Source organism: Amphiura filiformis, chromosome 9 (genome assembly GCF_039555335.1).
Source record: "Amphiura filiformis chromosome 9, Afil_fr2py, whole genome shotgun sequence".
In the NCBI taxonomy this organism is placed as follows: Eukaryota; Metazoa; Echinodermata; class Ophiuroidea; order Amphilepidida; family Amphiuridae; genus Amphiura; species Amphiura filiformis.
Window position 1 is genome coordinate 49,989,471 of NC_092636.1, and position 12,032 is coordinate 50,001,502.

The window sequence follows — 12,032 nt, forward strand, 5'->3', positions numbered from 1 at the left end:
AAATTGTTCCTTTGGCAAAAATAAATTAAAATGAGAACGGTTGCATTGTTTTGCATGTTTTGTTACATAGGTAACATCGCAAAATAGGTCAAGGACAACAGGGCTCATTAGATTTTGATCTTTTTGGCCGTGTACCAATGTAACAATCAACCTGAGATATGGCAAACGATTCTTTCTTTTTTTAACGGTTTTTTCAATCGGAGTAATCTGAGACCATTTTTTTAAATCAAAATCGGAAAACTTTTCAATGTTTGTCCCCTGTCGAATCCAAATTTTGACATTTTCCCCAATAACTGTATATCGGAAACAGATCAAACTATACTTTTCTGAACCGTTATACAGTAAGCCAAAAAATTAAGGTACCAGTTGTCTTCACCGCTGTATATCCTAAATAAAGACAAGCATGTCAAAATTAAAATAAGCAGCCACTACCTGTACTCTTTAGCTCTGATTTAAGACCTTATTTGTTGAAATTGGTTGAGAATTAAAGAAACGGTGATCTAAAACCTAATGAAGAAACGAAATCAAAAGTTGCACTTTTGTGTTCTAATCAATGAAAGCACGACGCTAGTTTTAACGTGCTAATCAATCAAGCACGTCGCTTGTTCTCTTGTTCGCGAACGCTTTGTGTACAAATCAATAGGCATGCAATGGAGCAAACTGCAACATTTAAATTGGTATCTTCCTTGGGTTTTTGGATCGTCGTGTGTCTATTTCTAGAACAATTTCAACAAATGAGGTCTTAAATTCGAGCTAAAAGATGCAGCTATTGGCTGCTGGTTCCAATTATGACATTATACGTCTTTGTTTAGGATATACATGGGTGAACATAACTGGTACCTTATTTTTTGGCTTACTGTACATTGGTATGGTCTTTATCAAGATTTGACCAACTCTGAAATTCAGTCATCTTCTGCATATGCGGCTATTTTGGATTTATGCAAATTAGGCTCTGCTCCACTACTTGGATTTTCGGGGACTTTGATATTTTTATGTGTGAGCTTTTGGGAGATGGACGCATGTGAAATGGATTCTGTTGCAATTAGTGGTGGGTGATTTCATAATTTGACTGGCCTATAATCATGTCTGGAAAACCCGGCATGAAAATCGGGACTACACCGTTGGTTTCCTGCTTCCAGGAGCTATGTTATGTGATTAGGCTATTGCTAATTTTCTCCGAAACTGGGACATTTAGGAGAAGAGCCATCGTCCATTGCAACTGGATACCAACGCGATACCAGAATACAACACTAACGTAAGTGCATTTTCATCCATTTTACAAGAGAAGCATTTGGGTACTTTTTGTTCAATTATCACAGAAATTGAACAAAAAGTACCCAAATCCCTACATTTTATATCTCCCTGTGTTATAGACAAATTTTATACGTCACATTTAAAATCATTAAAAATGACTTATAAATTGCCTTATGCTGTATTGGGGTCTTATGTACATTTGTATTGTGCATGTTGTGTGAACTTTGTTTTTAAATGCCTTTGGCTTCCAGGTTAGTTTCTCGGAGCTGGTGAGGTGTATTGGGATGTAACTTAGTAGGGTGGTGGTAAGTGGCTGCCCTAAGACTTGATGCATTTTTGGCGCAAAATATGCAAATTAGGTAGCTAATTTACATATTTAACTTAAAAATTGTTTTGGGGGGTTTTGTTTGCCATTTCGAAGAACTGGAGAGGCGTATAGGGATGTAACTTGATGAGGTTGTGGTAACAGTGGCGTAGCCAAGGGGGAGGAGGGCAGCTTGCCCTCCCCTTGCCCCCCTATGAGATGGATGGTGACCGCCCCTGACATTTAAGACTTGTTTGTGTTTCTGACCAAATTTACATTATATTTTGCCATTTTAACCTAAAAAGTGCCAATTTAGTCACTTTCTGTACCATATTTCACCAGTTTAGCTTCAATATGGCAAAATTGTTCTATTTTTTTTTTTTTCGAAATGCTTTTGGCCATTTTTCGGAACTGGTGAGGCATATAGAAATGTAATTTGGTGGGGTGATGGTTAAGAGCAGTCTTAAGATCAGATGCTATTTTTGTCACAAAATATGTAAATCAGCCACCTCATTTCCTTTTTTTCTATTTTTAAAAACGCTTTTTGCCATTTATCGGAACTGGTAGGGGATGTATAGATGTAACTTGGTAGGGTGGTGGTAAAGGGGCAGTCTTAAGATCCCACGTGATTTTTGTAGCAAAATATTCAAATTAGCCACCTCATTTGCATATTTGTTTATTTTAAAAAGGCTTTTTGCCATTTGTTGGAACTGGTGAGGCGTATAGAGATTTAACTTGGTGGGATGGTGGTAAGGGGCAGTCTTAAGATCCCATGTGATTTTTGTTGCAAAATATGCAAATTAGCTACCTCATTTGCATATTTTTTATTTTTACAAACGTTTTTAGCTAGAATAGAAGGCTGACGCTGCGCCAAAACACGTATGTAAGTGTATAATTATTTAATGATAAATGAACTACCACAAAATGTTCCTGTCAGTGCTGCAGTGCAAAACTTCTCATGCAATTCCATCTTTAACATTACATTCAAATAATAATTACATTGTAAATTGGAACTGACACCAATTTTTTTCAGGAATTCTTGTTTATCTAAACTCCTCAACAAAATTTGGAAAGTTTTTAGCTCAATCGATAAGGCGTTCGACTATGGTGCGATAGGTTACGGGTTCGAACCCTAGCGGTGCCTAGTTTGTTCTCGTGGAAAAAATGAGTTAGCTTGACATTCCCCTGGACAAGGAACCTACTGCTAATTTGTCTCGTTGTAAGCCGTACGAAACTCGGGGAGCTGATCCTGGTTGCGAAGATTATTTGTGGAATGTCTAGGGTATGCGCTTTTGAAGCAGCAAGTCCCTGAATTGTTGTTTAATGGCTTATGGAATGATGTAGTGGACGTAGTGTTCAGCGACAACCTGTAAAGTGTGCTGAGGCTTGTGGATCAACGTCTAGGCGTTGTGCCTGTGCGTAGCGCACTATAAATCACTGCGCTATTTTTTTCAAGCATCTATATCTCAGATTATTTGTGACATGTTCATGTCGTGTTGCATGTTCATGTCGTAACAATGGATAGCTACTTTATTTCCCTTTACAATGACACAACATTTTAAACAATCACCTTTTTCACGCCTGAGTACACGTCTTGTGAATGTAGTGGGGTCTCAAACGGAATATGTCAAATTGACCATTATTCTGTGCAGCAAGCTGCAATCCTATATTTTCACAATCCGGGACCTAATGCAATTCTCCAAGATGACAACGCTCGCCACCACAGAGCCAGGGTAGACATATGGGAGTAGAGAGAATGGAATGGCCTGCCATCAGCTCAGACCTCAACCCGAATGAACACTCGTGAGACCACAATGCGGCCCTGATTTGGTAAAATGATCTAACTTGAAATTAAAATCGTTGTTTCGAGAAACAGAGCTTTAAAGTTTGAACACTTGACGTTTTTCTATTTGAATAAAATAAATTATTAAACAGATCTAATGTCGTAGAAAATATAAGAATCTCATTATTTGGTGGCATGGTGGTGATTTTAGGATGGCACCAATGGAAAGAGCGCCCTCACATTACCCATGATATGGATTTATCTCAAAATGTCCAAATTTCAAATTAGATCGTTTTACCAAATCAGGGCCGAATGGTCATGCTGTACCTGCGACGAATCCTGGTTAATGGAATGCCATTCTACAGCAACGTGTGACCTGCAGGTTGAGCAGCATGCATGGGAGCAGGTGTCTGGCTGTTGTGGCTGTGTATGGTTTTCCACCCGCTATTGAGGTTAATGACTAGTGTTGTTTGAGCACAGAATCTTACTATAAATAGGGGAATGTTGTATGTATCTATCTATCTATGTATCTATCTATCTATGTAGGCCTATAAAGGCTCCGTCAGTTTCGATCCAAATGTCGCCAAATTCATACGGGAGATCGATGAATATACGGGAACGTGTTTAAACTTTATTTGGTTGAAAACGGTCAAGAATTGGCTGCAAAAACAGTGAAAATATGGGTAAAAACGGGTTTTTGTTATGAAAATCGGTTGTCAGCTTACGCGTCACTGCAGCTGGCCGGCAGCGCGTCGGCGCCTCGTGCGTAATGCGCACTACGCCAATGGGCGCGTAAACGGCGCAGAGCCACGCGACTGCGAGCCAGAGACCAGTGGACATGATAATACGGAAAGAAGGAAAAATAAAGGGACATGAAGGACAAAAAGGTACATGGACGGGTCACGGGATTATGATAACGGGTGAACACGTCCGCAGACACGCTATGAGTAGTAACTAAATGAAACGGGAACGAAACAAAGAAGGAAAAACTACTAAGGAAATGTAAGAAAAAAGAATCTAAAATAATGAGAACAGAATTAAATAAAAAACATGGAAACGGGAAATCACAAGCAGCAAATAAACAAAGAAGCTAAAGGAAAATGTAAGAAAGAACAGATTTAGACAATAATGGGAACGAGGTTAAATAAATAAATAACATGGAAACGGAAAATCACAAGCTAAGCAAAAGAAACTAAAAAAGAAATTGTAAGAAAGAGACAGGCTTAGAAAAATAAAATGTACCTTTTAAATGATTCTACCTGTTCAGTAATTCTTCCTGTTATAGTAAACGCTCCCATCTAGCGGGGACCCGCGCGAAGCGCGGGTATCCCGCTAGTAATGATCAATTTGGCACATTCTCTTTGAGACCGCACTACTTTTACAAGACGTGTACTCTACCGTGAACAATGTGATTGTTTCAAATGTGGTGTCATTGTAAACGAAAATATTGTAGCTATCTATTGATATGAAATACGATATGAACATGTCACAAATAATCTGAGATATAGATGCTTGAAAAAACTGTCCAAACTTTTGCTGAGGAGCTTATAAATATTTGGTTCATTACTCATTTAGTTACTTTGATGTACGAAATAAAATGTTGTTGATAAAAAAATATAAGATATAAAGAAAATAACATGTCGCCAGTGCATTCGGTGATTTTTAGGGTGAATGCAAAAACACTGACGTAAGTGTCACTCACGTCAGTGTTGCACTGTATTTTTAAAAAAATAGAATACAACACTACGGATAGTGATTAATTGTGTAACTATTCATTAAATAAATGAAAAAAAACCAAACATTTTCTATTATTTTCGAATTGTCTGACCTTTATAATCACTTAAATGAATATGAAAATATAAAAATAGAATATCGTATGTGCAGCCTAGCCATAGAAATTGCAGCAGAATGCAACACTAACGTAAGTGGCACTATGTCAGTGTTGCACTCCCCCAGCAAACACAAAAACGTTTTAAAAACGTTTTAAATAAGTTATATTTTGGCTTTTGGTTTACGTTTAAAATAACATTAAAATGTCGGGTTATATAAAGGTCATGGTTACGTTTTAAAACGTTTTGTATGAAAACACACTACAACAATATTTTTAAATGTTTTCAAAAAATGTTATTGTAAACTATTTTAGCAAACATTATTGCCAAATATTGTGTCAATACTTAAATAACATTATGTTAAAATATTTGAACCCAGCAAACACAGAAATGTTCTTAAAATGGTTTTTTTAAAACCTTTTAATAACATTTAAATGTCGGGTTATATAAAGGTCATGAAAACGTTTTTAAAACGTTATTGAATATATTTTGGGAAAATATTTTCGCAAAATATGTTTTCAACCCCAAAATAACATTCTGTTTAGAATGTTTTCAAGAATGTTTTTGGAATGTTATTAAAACGTTTTTATACCCTTTATATAACCCGACATTTAAACGTTTTCTGTAAAACATTTTTGTTTGCTGAGCAGTATATTATCAAAAAATGTTTTTAATGTAATGAAAACGTTTTATACTCTTAATATACCCTTTATATAACCCGACATTTAAACGTTTTCTGACAACCTTTTATAACCTTTTGCGAATGATGTCGAAAACGTTTTGTGTTTGCTGGGCCAACAATACAGATACAGGTGACGTAAGTAGCAATTACGATAGTGAGAAGTTTCCGGACAATCTCTGACTGAGCAGAATTTATACGCCAAAGTACCGTACCGTAAACACGTTTTATGTAAACACGCTTAATGTGTAAGCATACTGTATCATTAAGGGGGAATATGCCTTTGCAAGGGCTTAAATTAGAAATGATATATTTAAAGAAAGGGGAAAAGTACCTATCTTTCCCTTTTTGTTTGACCTCAATCGGAGCTTCCGTTTAAAAGTTATGGTCAAAAATGTAACTTCGTGAATTTGAATCGCTTATGTATTTTATTGTTTTTCAACCTGTGATATTTCTTATGTATTCTATTGTTTTTTCAAGCTGCGATATTTAATTTTTCCACTGTAAAATGTATATCTCAAAAACTAATTAAGCTTTTAGTTTCAAACTTTCAGAAATATTTGCGAAAATTCAAGTACTAATTGTTCACAAATTATTAAAATAAAATAGTGTTTTTAAACTATGGAGATAATTAAAAAATGGTGTTTCTATACATAATTACCGATATCTCAGAAGTGAATTTTAATGACGCGTCATCGCTGCGCGCAGGATTTCTCAAAAACGATATGCCCTATGGAGATGTGATAAAAAGCAAATTAAAACATATTAGTTAGGCTATAAAATGAATTAAAAACTTTCCATTAGTCCTATAGGAACCTATTTTTTTGGGGGGTCATTGTCCTAAAAAGTAAAAAAATAATTATTTTTGCCACCTGTGGACCAATGAACCCCCCTCAAATGGGTTCCTATGGGACTATTGGAAAGTTTTTAGTTCATTTTATAGCCTAACTAATATGTTTTAATTTGCTTTTTATCCCATCTCCATAGGGCATATCGTTTTTGAGAAATCCTGCGCGCAGCGATGTCGCAAATGATTATGAAAATTTGAAACTAAAAGCTTAATTAGTTTTTGAGATATGCATTTTTAAATTGGAAAAATCAAATATCGCAGCTTGAGAAAACAATAAAATACATAAGAAATATCGCAGGTTGAAAAACAATAAAATACATAAGAGATTCTAATTTACGAAGTTACATTTTTGACCGTAACTTTTGAACAAAAGCTCCGATTGATGTCAAACAAAAAGCAAAAGAAAGGTAATGTTTCCCTTTCTATACATATATCATTTCTTATTAAAGCCCTTCCAAAGGCATATTCCCCCTTAAAGATTTAGTTTTGTTGACTTATACACACGGTGTGTTTGCGTATGCGGGTTGTGTATTCTTTTTAAAAAACTTGAGAAGGTGCTTTGGGTCTGCGTAATAATTTTGGTCTTAAATCTTAATTATAGTGTACTTAAAAATAACGAGGCTAGTTAAAAAATACAATCTTTTTAGCAATAACAGAACAAATCGATTAATTATTACTTGCAGTGCGTAAATCACTCAAAACTCAAAATTGTCCTTTGTTCAAAAAAGTACAAGATAATGTTTGTTATTATTGCGCATTTCCCTACTACATTATAGGGCCTACATTATATCCATATGCTAACTAAATCGGTCCAAGGTAAATACAATAGCGATGATTTGAGAGAGAGCATACTGGTCCCGAACAGTCTTAAATAGTTACTGTGATGCCTAACTTTTAAAATCTTTTCTTTATTAGTATTATAAATTAAATTTTATTGTGTAATCAATAAAGTACTCTTTGTCTATTTCGTAATTCCATGTTTCATAACCAACAAACCCTGTCAAGAAATGGTACATATCACATGGGTACACATTACCTTGAACTTTGCCCTCAACATAAAACATAGCACAATTACTCTCTTTTGTACTGGGTTTTATGGGTATTTGGGTTCTTTATGTCCCTTATTTCATAGAGCGGAACTTAAATCCAATCATTCACATTGTGTCATTATAGTGTGTGTGATATTGGCAACCAAACGAGGAAACGGAACATGAAGTTCAGCTAGTGTGTCGTAAAGCAGGTAAAATTTTCATTTTTATCTTTAACCTCAAATGAGCGATAGTTTGGTCCTTATGAGGCCAACTTTTTATTTTTTCTATGTCTCCGCAACTGAATGATTAAGTACATCAACAACATGACAGTGATGTATCAGTATCAACCCAGAGGTAAAACATAGGCCTATTTTCTACTTCTGTGGTATATATCCCCCCTCCACAATTTTCAATTATAAACGTCATATACCGTTATTTGGTACCAAATAATTATAGCTATGGGTTTCTTCTCTCCAGTGATACCAAAATAAGTACAAACATATCCCACATAATACCACTATTATGGCGTCATAATGTGATGGCGCCCATACAAATTTCCGAAATTCAGGCTATGTACAAAGTATAGGCAAAAGTCAGTAGCTCTTGGAATAATTTCACAGCAGGGAAATGAAAATCATTGATTTTATTGTAGAAACAAATTGGTGCCCCTCCCTTCATGGTCATCTTTGACGGCCGGTCCTACCCCCGGGTAAGGTCCTGTGGTAAAACTATCACTAAAATTAGCGCAAAGGATTACGATTAGCTTAGGTCGCTTGGGTGTAAACGCGTGCATTTTTTGTGACGAATAAAAAATCTTAGGGGTACAACCCCCCCCACAACCACCACCATTCGCAGTTCTGGGGTTAATTGTGGTACCCTGCATGTAGATTGAGAATGGTTTTGTGTATAACTATTTCCTACACGAATGAATGGTACATTATTGTGACGATTAAAATATCATGTTTTAAAAAAGAATTTGACCCCAGTACTTGCATGGCCCCCTTTGAGGGCGATGGGGTTCAACAGCTTGGCAGAGAACAAAGAATATATATAAACAGTATGCTTTTGTGTGGACTAAATCCAAACTAGTCATCAGAATTTGGGAAAATTAAATACACATTTTAAACTGAATATTAACTTTGGTTAATTTAGTGTTATTTTTTTTAATAAAATGAAAAAAATCAACTTTTGCATTTAATATGCACGACAAAACGCAGTATAAATTTAATGAGACAAACTCTTTGTTTCCAATAATAATACTACTAATAATAATAATAATGATAACAACAACAAAAACAACAACAACAATAATGATAATAATAATAATAATAATAATAATAATAATAATAATAATAATAATAATAATAATAATAATAATAGTAATAATAATAATAATAATAATAATAATAATAATAATAATAATAATAATAATAATAATAATAATAATAATAATAATAATAATAATAAATAAATAAAAGAAGAAGATAAAGAGCTTTCTTCTGATGCCAAAATCGCAGTCCATTTTGATAGGAAAAAGTGTGGGGGGAGGCTGTCGATCAAGCCACCCGTCTTTAAAAACTAATGTAGTGACTAAATTATATTTTCATAAACGTGATTCAAAAGTAAATTGTGGTAGCTTGTGCTTAGCAATGTACGTATATTTTTATAGCCATAAGACCTTTTGCGGCTGCTCTTGCTGGTCCAATTTTTGACCTTCAATGTTGATATCGTGTAACATCGTTATATTGGACCCTGTGTCATATACTGGAGTACCCAAAAATGTGGTTTTGTTACATTTAGATGTGCAGCTTGGATTTCAAAACACTGTCTCTTGAGTATTCCTTCACTTAGAAGATTCAATTAGGTCTTAAATTGAGGCTAATTTATTCAGATTACTCATGTTTTTATCCTGTTTTAAAATATGTTTTAACTTATTTTCTTATGACGTTTGGCATAAAATGTGCCAAGGGTGGCTGAGGATTAGGGGGAGGAGGATTATGGGGAGGGACTCATATCGTAAATTTGATTTAAAACCTCCATTAAAAATTTGAATCTATTAAAAAAAATGTCTAAATGGACTCCCAGACATCTAAACCAATTAAATAAACACAGAAGTTCATTTAAAAGACCAATACTTGCTCAGAATGATTGTAAATGTGGTAAAAAGAGGTGGGGTTACATCCTTCCTACTTTAATTGTGACTGTTTTTGCCCGCACTCTCTCATTTTTTAACCGATTTCCATAAAAAAAAAAAAGGTGTCAAAATGCTCAGGAGGATGAACCACTTCAAATGAGATGTGTAGATAAAATGTTTGAACCACTTAAGTTTTACTATGTAACACAAAGGTACCCCAGGTTGTGACACAGGACCATTGACATTTTAAACTCACACTGACATGTTTCTGTGTTGTATTCGTATTACGCGGGCTTTGGATGTCGATATTTTCCCATTATGCACTGCGTATTTTGACCTCTCCTCCAGCAAACGCTGGAGGCGCTTCGTATCATGAATCGACCGAATTGTAGGTTTTTTGGAGAAATAATTTATATCTTCATCCCGGCTACATATACTTTCAGTACATATTAGATTTATAAAGTTTTTTTCGAGGACTGTTAGATATCAAAAATATATTATCACATTTTAATAATTTGCCATAAAATTTGTATAGTAAATTTATATCACGAATTAAAAAAAATGGTTTGATATCAGAAGGACTCGTATTCAGAATGCAATTCGATGTGTCTGATGTGCTCTTAGGTCACACAAAAATACTGTGCACACGTTGCTGTCCGATTCCTTAAACAAAGATCATGATCATGACTAATATGTGACCGTACAGCACGAATGAGCCGTAAATGTCCTCAATTGTATTCTGAGTTACAGTGTAAAATGGGCATGAAGGTCATATTCATGGGTATTTCAATTTGGTGCTACGTGTATCTCATTAAATGAGGTACACGTAGCACCCAATTGAGGTACCTATGAATACGACCTTCATGCCCATTTTACACTGTAACTCAGAATACAATTGAGGACATTTACGGCTCATTCGTGCTGTACGGTCACATATAAACTATGGAATGAAGGCCTTGTATGTCAATACGGCTTGAAGTAAACAGTTTTTATCGCGTTGTCATAAGGGTGAAATATTAAATTTTCTAACCCATGACACCCTCAAATCCTTAAGCCACAATTTCGATTGCATATAAATATAATTGTATCTAAAATTGATTAAAGTGATTTTGTTTTCAATCCAAATTGCACAAAATTATCACCAATAATGTTGATACGGTATAGCCCAATAAGTATAGTGTAGGCCCTATATGGATTACATTATCTTGCTCGGTGTATGTCAAATGTGCAAAAGTATGACACATGAACTGAAACAAAAAAATCATAACATGAAGTCTCAAAAGTCGACCAAGTTAACGCAGCATAGTTTCCGCGTGATAAATCAATGAACATGGTTTTACTGTTCCTGTTCATGATTCATTGAAAAGTGTTCCAAAGCAAATAACAATAAATTATTAACACAAATCAATCTGAGGTACGTCTTAATTTTGTGTTGAGATCATAAGTTTAAATTTACAATTACAAATCAATCTATTATTAATTTGCACGTGCAAACTACTAAACATAGCTACAGCTGTGTTCAATACTTGTATAAAGGCATAAAATGTAATTATCACGCAATACAAATGTGGGCTAAAAAAGTAGGTTAGAGGTTAGAGGCTTCGTTAGGGGTGGGTGGTCATTTTGTTTTCATATTTTGTTTCTAATTTACATTACGGCCTACCATTAGATCAATCTTTCCCCAAATGTTGAGGAGCATTGCTCCAGTGGTTTCAATATGAGAAGCAAAAACATAACTATAACAAATGCCCCATAAGTTGTGATACATGTACATGTGTATTAGGGTGGGGCGAAAACCCCTTTTTTTCTCGGATCGATTTGAACCTCTTGGAGAATTTTACTGGGGTACATACTAGTATTGTGCTGTAATATAAGTAAGCGCTACCGTCCATACACAATGTGTATGGACGGTAGCACTTTACCACTTTTTTGTTGACATCATCTAAAAAAAAAACATATCTTGGGCGTTGAAATTTACTGGTGATGAGACACATTATGAGCTTTCTTCTGTACCAAAATCTTAGTTTTCATCAGGAAATATGATGGACGAGGCTGCCAATCTGGTCACCAACCTTTAAAAAATGAAATAAACCATCGGAACGTTTCTGGCTTTTCACCAGCACAACACTTTATTGACACGATCACCTAGCACGTTGAACATTACATGT

At 35.0% G+C, this 12,032-nt stretch overlaps 1 protein-coding gene across 2 annotated transcripts in view; it reads left to right on the forward strand.

Annotated features, from left to right (window-relative positions):
• The first annotated feature begins 996 nt into the window (after nucleotides 1-996).
• LOC140161099 (acid-sensing ion channel 1C-like) overlaps nucleotides 997-12,032 on the forward strand; it is a 54,467-nt gene continuing 43,431 nt past the window's right edge. The window contains exons 1-2 of one of the 2 annotated variants that reach the window (XM_072184488.1): nucleotides 997-1,255; nucleotides 7,873-7,939. The gene's annotated coding sequence lies outside the window, so the exon portion shown is untranslated. Of the gene's footprint in view, nucleotides 1,256-7,819; nucleotides 7,940-12,032 lie in introns of those variants that run through there. The other variant, XM_072184489.1, reaches the window with a different exon arrangement.